Source organism: Equus przewalskii, chromosome 19, assembly GCF_037783145.1.
Source record: "Equus przewalskii isolate Varuska chromosome 19, EquPr2, whole genome shotgun sequence".
NCBI classification, from domain to species: Eukaryota; Metazoa; Chordata; class Mammalia; order Perissodactyla; family Equidae; genus Equus; species Equus przewalskii.
In genome coordinates, this window is record NC_091849.1 from 49,058,101 (window position 1) to 49,068,420 (window position 10,320).

At 39.7% G+C, this 10,320-nt stretch overlaps 1 pseudogene; it reads left to right on the forward strand.

Moving 5' to 3' along the window:
* The first annotated feature begins 324 nt into the window (after positions 1-324).
* On the forward strand, positions 325-586 carry LOC139077178 (small ribosomal subunit protein eS27-like; annotated as a pseudogene).
* Positions 587-10,320: the final 9,734 nt, after the last annotated feature.

Consider the following 10,320-nt stretch of genomic DNA (forward strand, 5'->3'; position numbering starts at 1 on the left):
AGGGATGTTCAAACATTCCTGAATACAAGACTTTATTTTTTTGTTGCTCTCCAAGGAAGTCATATAAGAATTCAATTTATTTTGTAGGAAAAGATTTCCTGTTACAGGTCAAGGATTATGAAGACTTGATAAAAGAGGGGATACACTGCATCCATGAAATAATCAGAGAGCAATGAAAACTAGATACTGTTATGGTCCAATTTGTAGTTTTATTTCCTTTATGTGAGAATTTTGGAGTGAGTATAGACTAAGCCTTATGATTATGATGTCAACATCTCCTCATCAAGAAAATGGGACCACTCCCTTTCCAACAGTAAAGACCTCCTTGTGAGAACATGCCTCTTGCAAAGGATCTCCTTCATCATTCTCCAGAAAAGGAGAAGAGGAAACACGAGAAGTGCCTGGTGCAGAGCCCCAATTCCTACTTTCTGGATGTGAAATGCCCAGGATGCTGTAAAATCACCACTGTCTGTAGCCATGCACAAATGGCAGTTTTGTCTGTCGGCTGCTCCACTGTTGTCTGCCAGCCCACAGGAGGAAAGCAAGGCTTAGAGAAGGATGCTCCTTCAAACAGAAGCAGCACTAAAAGCCCCCTGAATCAAGATGAGCGGGAAACCATACCAATAAACACCTTGTGGATAAAAAAGACGAAAAGAGAATGGGGCCACAGTATTTATATTTGAGAGACATTACCGTTGTATCAGTAGATATCTGAAAGAAAAATGATATGTGATTACTAGGTGTAATTAAGCTCTTGAGAAAAAACACATCCCTATGTTAAATCTCCTCGCTATGAAAATAATGAAATAGCATATTAGAGATTATTTTTATCAGTGTGAGAAGAACCCTAGATGAGTGGTCAAGATACTTGGGCACCAGTGCTGGCTCTGTCACCGAGTAGCTGCATGACCTTGTGCAGCTCTCCTAACCTCCCCGAACCTTAGTTTCTTCACCTGGAAAATGAGAGAGCTAGGGTAGACCAGCTGGACTTTGTGAACCCTTTCAGTTCTGTGACTCCATGCCTTATAAAGGCATTTGAAGAAATAACAATCATCTGGCTTTCTTTATATTATTTTTTTAAAATTCTCCTGTTGGGGTATGTACCCAGGTGACAGCTGGGGGCTGTGTTCAGTCAACTTATTAATGAAAATATTACGGAGTTTGTTCAGAAGATCTACAGATATGCTAATTGGCAGCTGCTCCATTCTTCTCAGGGAGCCATTCCAAGTGAAATATTTGGAATTAGGTTTGAAATACTTCTTCCTTATTCCTGCCTGGGGGATTTATGTAAAAGAATAAAAATTTCACCCTAAGTCAGAAGATTCTCTGGTCTGATCCACCTTTTCTCAGACTTTATGAGCAGGAGGGAAGGTTATGGCGGTTTTTCATTTTCTATGAGAATGTCAGAGCTTGGAACAATAATGGAGTCTGGGATTGCTCTTCATAAAAGTGTGTGAAATTATCAGCAGAATGGAAGGGAAATGCGGCAGGTGAGATCAGAGATATAAAAATAATTTTCCCATTACAAAGTAGTTTTCTTTCTTTAAATGGCATGCAGGGCTAATCCACCCTGATATCCACGCTGGGTATTTATCTGGTAATAGATTTCTTTGCAAATAACTTTATGTTGTGTTATTATTGTGATAAATTCTCCTCTATCTGGAGCTTTCCCAAGTGGTATAACACCCTAAGCAAAGTTGCTTCTGTCAATGATGCAGGCGACTATGCACACTCTTTGGAGCTCCAGACTATGGATGAGGCACACCGTGAAATATAACATCCAAAAGGCTAATAAAAATTGTGAACTTTAAAAGTCTTGACTAAATTTGCAAGAGAAATGGGGATAAGGCAACTTAAGTGTCCCAGGACAAGCCAACCACAGTGCCTGTGAGGAACTGGCATTCATCTAACCCTAAGAATGTAAATTGAATGATAATTTTGAAGACTTTAAAGCCACAGACAATGCCTGGGGTCAATATTAAATGCAGAAAAAAAGATACTGTACTTAAAATTCTGTTATAGAAACTTAAAGACTTTGTCAGATTTCTAAGGCTTTGTGCAGAAAAAACATTCTGTTGAGCACACGCATGATACATTATACATGTAGACATTCTAGGGGTTTATGGGTGGTGGTAGAGGGAGTAATTATGGACTGCTGTTCAGAGAAAAGGCAGGAGGAAAGACAGAATTGCATTTTAATGTCACAAATATTTCAAAGACAAGCTGAGACATTTTTAGTAAGGGAAGAAGCTGAGCTGGAAGATGCAGACCTGTCTCCAAAGAGATTTGCTCAGAGCAGAGAGCCCTCCAGATCATTCTCTGGAGAGCGGTCTTAGAGTTAGAAAGAATCATTGAAGACCTGGAGCTTAAAATTTCATTCCCTGCTCGGTCTCTGTCTGGCAACGGCACTTCTCTTTTCTATGTTTGCTTTCTCTTTTTTAAGGAAAGATATAAGCCCTGGCCATTTATTCCTCTTCAAAGAGTTTCTTTAATTTATAAAATTAAAAATTCTAATTCTGGGGCAGGCCCGGTGGCCAAGTGGTTAGTTAAGTCTGTGTGCTCTGCTGCGGCGGCCCAGGGTTTCACTGGTTTGGATCCTGGGCACGGACATGGCACCGCTTATCAGGCCACGTTGAGGTGGCATCTCACATGCCACAACTAGAAGGACCCACAACTAAAAGTACACAACTATGTATCGGGGGTCTTTGGGGAAGGAAAAATTAAAAATAAAGGGAAAATAAAAAAAATCTTAAAAAAATTCTAATTCTTTTAAAATTTATTTATTATTTTATTGAGGTCATAATATCATATAAATTTCAGGTGTACATTATTATATTTCAGTTTCTGTATAGACTGCATTATGTTCACCACCAATAATTTAGTGTTTATCAGTCACCGTACACATGTGCCCCTATATTCCTTTCGGTAATTCTTTAATTCCAAATTCTTTGTATTCAAAAGTCATTGTCAGGCCTATTCCAGTCAATTTCTCTGTAATTCAATTCAAATCAGAAACACAGCTACATTTCTTCTTTTTTTTTTTTTTTAAGATTGGCACCTGAGCTAACAACTGCTGCCAATCTTCTCTCCTCTTTTTTTTTTCTGCTTTTTCTCCCCAAATTCCCCCAGTATACAGTTGCGTATTCTAGCTGCTGGTCCTTCTAGTTGTGGCATGTGGGACAACACCTCAGCATGGCCTGATGAGCATGCCATGTCTGTACCCAGGATCCAAGCCGGTGAAACCCTGGGCCACTGAAGTGGAGTGCGCCAACTTAAGGACTTGGCCATGGGGCTGAAACCTATTTCTAAATGTAGGTGTTAATATTGGAAGATAGGAAAATTGTTCTTCTTGTTACTAAGCTAGAAGGATGCTACATATAACACTTGTGGCATCCTTGTAGAGAAAACACTGTACGTATCCATGGATGAAAATTGTGATGTAAATAAGTTTAGCAATAATTTGCCCTGACTCAAACAAAAGCAAAGATGAGCAGCTTTGTGTAGTGAAAAAAAAAAAAAACAACAAAAAACCCAGCAACTCTGACCTATCTGGCTCTACCATTTAATAATTGTTCTTGGGGAAAGTTGCTTAAAACCAAAGCTTCAGCTTTCTCACCTGTAAAATGGGTTTATAATATTTACTTGGAGGAATATTCCAAATGGTTAAATGAGCAGGCAGTGTAAGTCACTTAGCACATGCTTGGCAAAGTACAGAATTCAAATCAATATTAATTTAGCAAATCGCTCCTACTCTAACCGTCCCCCCCACCCCCCAAAAAAACACTGCACTCACTTTAAAGGAAATGTGTTCTAAGAGTTATGTGCCTCACCAATTGTTGAATCAAGTAGTGAATTAGCAATGTAGTTGTGTTGTGTAGTTGTGTTGGGCGTTCCCATCTTGGTGGGCAGAGCCTCTAACTTCTCCCGCCTTTTTTTTTTCTTATTAGCACCTTCCTCTTCTAGTTTTCTTCCTCAGAACCACAGATCTCTGTCCTGAGGTGTGTAAACTAATTCAACTTCTGTTGGTTATGGCTTATAAATGACCATGGAGTACTCTTTCCAAGTGGCCTTCAATTAGTAGTTAAGAGGGATAACATAGAACACACTATCTGCTAAACCATACCCTTTTTTGTACTTAAACTTCAATATTAGTGTTCCACTCTGTTGTCTAACTCATTTAATTGAAGATTTTATTAGTCCTTTGTATATTTTCGATAATAATTATAAATATATAAAACTCCATGCAAACTATAATACCTGTAGAATTATATTGGTATCAATTTTTTTTTTTTTTTTTTAGTTATGTTTCTTGTTTGCTCTGTTTAAACATAGGCCCCCGGGTAGGCATTTGACTTGGTGATAGGTGGGAGGGATAACACATCACTGAGGATGAGAGTCTCCAAACTAATGCCACTTATGCTGTGACTTTTTTACTTTGGTCAACAGAGTGCCCCTAACATAGTTGGAGAATAGAGGCCTTCAATATAAATCTGGCTTATATAACTTAATTATAAAACACAACAGTTTGAATATGATTCCAAAGCTATGCTTGAAATATAAGTGTGAGTTTTGCTTATATGTGGCTTTTTGCTATATACGTTAAAGGGATAGTGACACTTCATGGGCCTGGCCATCTTAGGGCTCCATCCAGTTGACTAACAGGCCAACCCTATGGGACAGCCTGAGGCACGACCTACTTCCAGGGAGTGTTTGTTGTACTCTGTAATCTGCTGACAGGCATTTTCTTAGCCCAGGTCCCCCTTAGAGAGGCTGAGAAAAAGGTTTGATGCTGGTCATTTGTCTTGGGAAATGAACCCAAGAAAAAGGAGCAAGGGACTGTGTGGTGCAAAACCAGAAAGAAGTGAAAGCCAATCAAAAGGTGCATTATGGAACGAATCACAACTGTGCACAATCTAGACAAAAGAAAGGAGAGCGCACCCTCTAGGTCCTGACCCCATGGATCTTGAGTTGCCTACGGAGCATTTATTGCCTTGTGTTTCCCGGTATGTGCATGTGTGGGAGTGGCTGCGTGTGCACCCCTTGTGGGAGAGGGCACGGAGAGAGGATGTTTCCGGGTGCAGCTGGAAGCCGCTCTTCCTGGCCACCTACGGAACATCTGGAGGAAACAAAATGTCCCAAAAGGCAGAAGTATCTAATCCAGAAGTGCTCTTTCCCTTCCAGCCAGTTGAAGAAGGACCTGGTTTCCTTGGGGACCTGTCTAGTTTGGTGAGAAACGGGAGACTTTTCATTCTACAGTTAAGGTCCACAGGCTACATCTACTTTAGGATGCTGCCTTTGCTGGGTTCACCCGAGGGCAGAGCCTGCGACGAAAATTTGGCTGGAGGTAGTAGTTTATTTGGACATTTTCATCTCAGAGGGCTGGAGTTCAGAAGAGGGAATTGATACGGGGAACAGGAGAGCGAATTCAAAGATAGGTTAGGATGCATTATTGTTTGGTCACCTCAGGGGCGGCTGGGTCTTGATCCTGCCGGAACTTTTGAGCAGCCTTATGAAATGTGTCTCTTTCATTGTCCCCCAGGCTTAGAGAAGTTAAGTACAGTTTAGGTCACAGGGCTAATAGTGGCAGAGGATGGATTTTAATCCAGGTCTGTGAGACTTCTGCTTAACTACCAGGCTATAATGCTGGCCTGTATTGCATATTCTCCTTATGATAATCTCAAGCGTATTCAAAACCCACCTTTCTGAAAGATAGTTAGAAGGTAGGTAAGAGCCAAGTTATCGTACATTCTCAATGATCAGGAAAAGATTTGGTCTCCAATAGAATCTTTTGTAAAGATTGATCATTATGTCTATTCAGTTCTATATATCATCAGACCGTTACCAGAATTTGAGATGATAACAAATAGATTTTTCCTGCCACTGGTGATTCCCAGACTAGTAAACATCAAATGTACCAGTTAAGGTCTCTTGAAGGAAAACATTACTCGTTACATGTACTGTCATTTGTTTTCATTTGTTTACATGCAAAACAATTAGGGAATCTAATGCCTAGGGAGATATGTCACTATAATGACTTAAGACTATATGAGATATTATACACCTTGGACAATTTGTCTGTAATGAAAATGAATACAGCCGTCAAAATAATATTTTGGTTAGTCATAACTGCTGATATTTTTGAGAATGTCTAAGAGTGTATTTGTGGCTTCATTGTTTAGGTTGTAGGCAAGCTTAATCCTCTGTGGATGGTGTTTTTTGATGTTAGTGGGGAAATTGTTTATCTGTCTCTACAACTGCTTAGGATCCGCCTAACCAAAATTACAAAGGCGCAACGTCTGTCTTTAATGTCTTAAGCTTCTTTTGGTACTGGTTTTCTCTTTCTCCCTACTCTCAGATGCTATCTATAAAGAAAGGCTTTGTTATCCATCTTATTTATAGTTCAGTCTCGACTTAAAAATCAGTGTGCCCCCTTGTCTCACCTCTTATGCTCCACCACCCCTGAATTATCTATGGTAAACTAAACCCAAAGTGCTGGCTCTGCTCTTTGCAGTACTTGGGCAGCCCCCCTTGTAAGTCCTCCTCCCTTCTCTTGCTTGACGGTCTCCAGCTCATCCTTTAAGACTCAGCTCAGGGATAACCACTTGAGAAGTGGTTATCCTGTCCTGACACTCCTGTCCTTTCCAGAAGCTTAGGATATCCTCTTTTCTGTCCTATAATGTTCTGTATAAGTCTCTTATTATGCTTATCACATTGTTTCATGGCTGTTGTTTCCATTACACACTGATCATTTTGAGGGCAACAACTGTGTTTTATTCACATTTGTCAACTCAACACCAAGTAAATAGTAGGCACTTCGTATGTGTCTGCTAAATTGAATTTTAACTAAATTTAATATTTTTGGGGCAGTTCTTTCTTTTTCTCCTAAAATAACACTTTCCCTGATGGAATATCAACATTTCCATTCTATAACATTTCACATTCAGGGTTTATAACTTGGTGAAAAGTTAAGCTTGATCTACATAGTTTCATTTGATTAAACTAATTTTATATAATAGTGGGGGGAGTAGAATGAGGTTGGCATGGAGTAGCAAATATGTTTCTGAATTTAAACTGACACGAGAAACCAATTTTCAAACCAAAAACATATCCTTTGGTTTTTGTGACGTTGAATGCCAATTCTGAGTCATTGCATGGCTAACTAGAAGCTTTAGAGTATTTTAAAAATGTGCATGCTCCGTAGATAGTGGGATGTCCAGAGGGTTATAACCTTGAACTTCGGTACTCAGTCCTCCTTCTCTGCTCCTTGCAATTCCTTCATATACGGGGCGATTACCATATATATGTAATCGTTTATATTTGAATGTTCGAATCTAGTGCTTAGGCAACCTACATAATTCTAAATTTTAAAGAGTTCATAAATACGTGCTCACGGATATTAAGGGAATTTTCAATTCCCATTTCATACATAATCATGTCATGCATTCTAAAAGCACAGTGTTGGGGGAAATCACAAATCAAAGTCATTTATATCTAATACCGTTAGTGAGAAATCTTTAATATTAAAATGGTAAACATCAATTATTGCTATTATCATGACAGCTTGTTAGAATGAACTAAAAAACTGGGGATCTAGACAGATAAAATGCATATTTTGTTGCATTTTAATTATTTGGAAGTGGGTTAAAATAAATATGTGGATATACATATGGTTCATAGTTGACTTGCACTGCCACTGTTTCAGAAGTATTTTTCTCATTTTGTTCTCCATCGTTATCACTACCAGTCTACATTCAAAACTTACTCAGTGACTTCATTTCAAAATTTTTTCTTTCTGCAAGGTCCATGATTTATCCTGGCTTACTTTTATGATTTTTTCTGTTACTCAGCATTTGTTTATCCTGCATGTTTTCCTGTGCATATAATACTTTGTCATGATTTTAATGCCTTAGGTTTATTCAGTGGTATTAACTAGGTATCCAAATGTGAGTTTATGTGTCTGTGTGTATGTATGTTATCTATGATGGGAGCATCGAAAAGAAGAGATGGTTCCTTCCACTTACTGTGTTTATTGCTCAGGGTTCAACCAGAGAAGTAGAATCAGTAGGATGGAAATGTGTGTGTGTGTAAAACAAAGAATTGGCTGACGTGAATGGGAGGGTTGGCTTAAGCAAATTCAAAATCTGCAGGGCAGGCAGGCAGTCGGGAAGGGAAGATCATGGGCAGGATGGAACAGGCCACTGTTGTCCACAGGTAGGATCTCTCTGTCTCTGACTCTCTCTCTCTGAATCTTCAGCTCTTCTTTTAAGGACCCCCAACTGATTAACTCAGGCCCATTTAGGTTATCCAGGATAGTTGCCTTTACTTGAACTCAACTGATTGGGGTACCAAAAACATCTGCAGAATCCCTTTACAGAAACACGTGGATTAGTGTTTGATTGAATAACTGGGGACTGTAGCCTAGCAAAATTGACACACCAAAAAAGTAATCACAGTATATTTACATTTTGATTTGGAGGGCGGGGTAAGATAAAGTATGCATTAATGAAGCTGTTTAGCAAAAGGATAATCCACAACAAACAAATGCTTTGGAATTCAAAAGATTTGAAACGTTCTTGTTTACTGAAGTTCATCTGGGAAGGGTTCGAATTAGGTCTTGAGCTAGATTTGGGAATGGTAATTGATCTGGAAAAGAGGCTATGGAGAATGTTCCAGATTGAGAAGGATGAGTCTAGGCAGGTGGGTAAAGAGCAAGGGTAAGGGACAGGAATGAGATTAGCCTGATTGGCAGGAGTTGCAAGCTCTATTGTCTGTAAGAGCTAGGCAGGTGCTGTGAGTTAGTGAAGCTGGCAGGCATCTAAGGAGTTAGGAGTGGTGGGGCTGTGCTGACCTGAAGAGTTGTACTCAGTTTAGTGTTACTCAAATTAAAACAGACAGACAGAAAACACTGTTTGAGCCAAACAAAATATACTGGGGGCACTGTTATAGAATGAAAATTTGTGCCCCTCTCCCCCCAAATTCATATGTTAAAACCTAATCCCAGTGTGATGATATTTGGAGGTGGGCCTTTGGGAGGTGATTAGATCATGAGGGTGGAGCCCTCATGAATAGGATTAGTACCCTTATAAAAGAGATCCCAGGGTACTCTCTTGTCCCCTTCTGCCATGTGAGGTTACAGCAAGAAATGGCCATCTTGGCTCACAGCTCCGAAAACCCTTGTAATTTCCTTCGATAAGAATGGTAAAGGTGTCTTTTGTTATGTTAATGAAGCTAGTTTTGGAAAGCCTTTAGGTAACCTAAGGATGGGGGTTGGTTGCCAGGGGAGCTAACTAAGTGATAGAGGGTTGAATCTTTCAGTCCCACCCCCTGACCTCTGAGGGGTTGGAGGTTCAATCAGTTGTCAGTGGCCAATGATTTAATCAGTCATGCCTGTGTAATGAAACCTCCGTAAAAATCCAAAAGGACTGGGTTCAGACAGCTTCCATGTTGGGGAACACGTGGAGATGTGGGGAAAGGAGTCTTTCTGCATACCTTGTTCTACGCTGCTCTTCTACTTGACTGTTCCTGAGTTATCGCCTTTTATAATGAACAGCTGTTCTAGTAATTAGACTCTTTCCTAGTTCTGTGAGCCACTCTAGCAAATTAGTCGAACCCAAAGAGGAGGTCTTAGGAACCTCCAGTCTGTAGCTCGTTGGTCAGAAGCACAGATAACAACCTGGGTTTGTGATTGTTATCTGAAGTGAGGGGTTGGGGAGCAGTCTTGTAGGACTGAGGCCTTAACCTGTGGAATCTGATGCTATCTCCCAGTAGATAGTGCCAGAATTGAGTTGGATTGAGTTGAATTATAGGACACTTTGCTAATGTACTGAGAATTACTTGTTGGTGTGGGGGAAGCCCCCACCATTGCAATTGGTCCCAGAACCTATTTAAGGGTATTCTGTTGTAGCAGCTCAAGCTGATTAGGACAGGCATCAACCAGAGGCATCTACCTAGAGAATGTAACTTACTAGCTGTGTGACCTTGGGTAAATTACTTAATTTATCAGTTCCTCAGTTTTCTTATTTATAAACTAGGAAAAACAATAGTACCCGCCTGATAGGGTAAAAAAACGAAAGTACATAAAAGTGCTTAGAAAAGGACATGATGGCACATAGTAATTTTTCAGTATGTGTTCATTGTTACTGGTTTTCATTTGTATGTATATATCCAATTCATTTAGTAAACCAGGTTGACTTAATAGAAGTATAAATAGAAAATGTTTTCTCCTTCCACCATTGTTTTCAAACATGCTCTGATGAATTTCCCTTCTTTACACCTTGTCTGTATCTTGGGTAGATTCATTTCCTTTCCCAGTCTTTCATA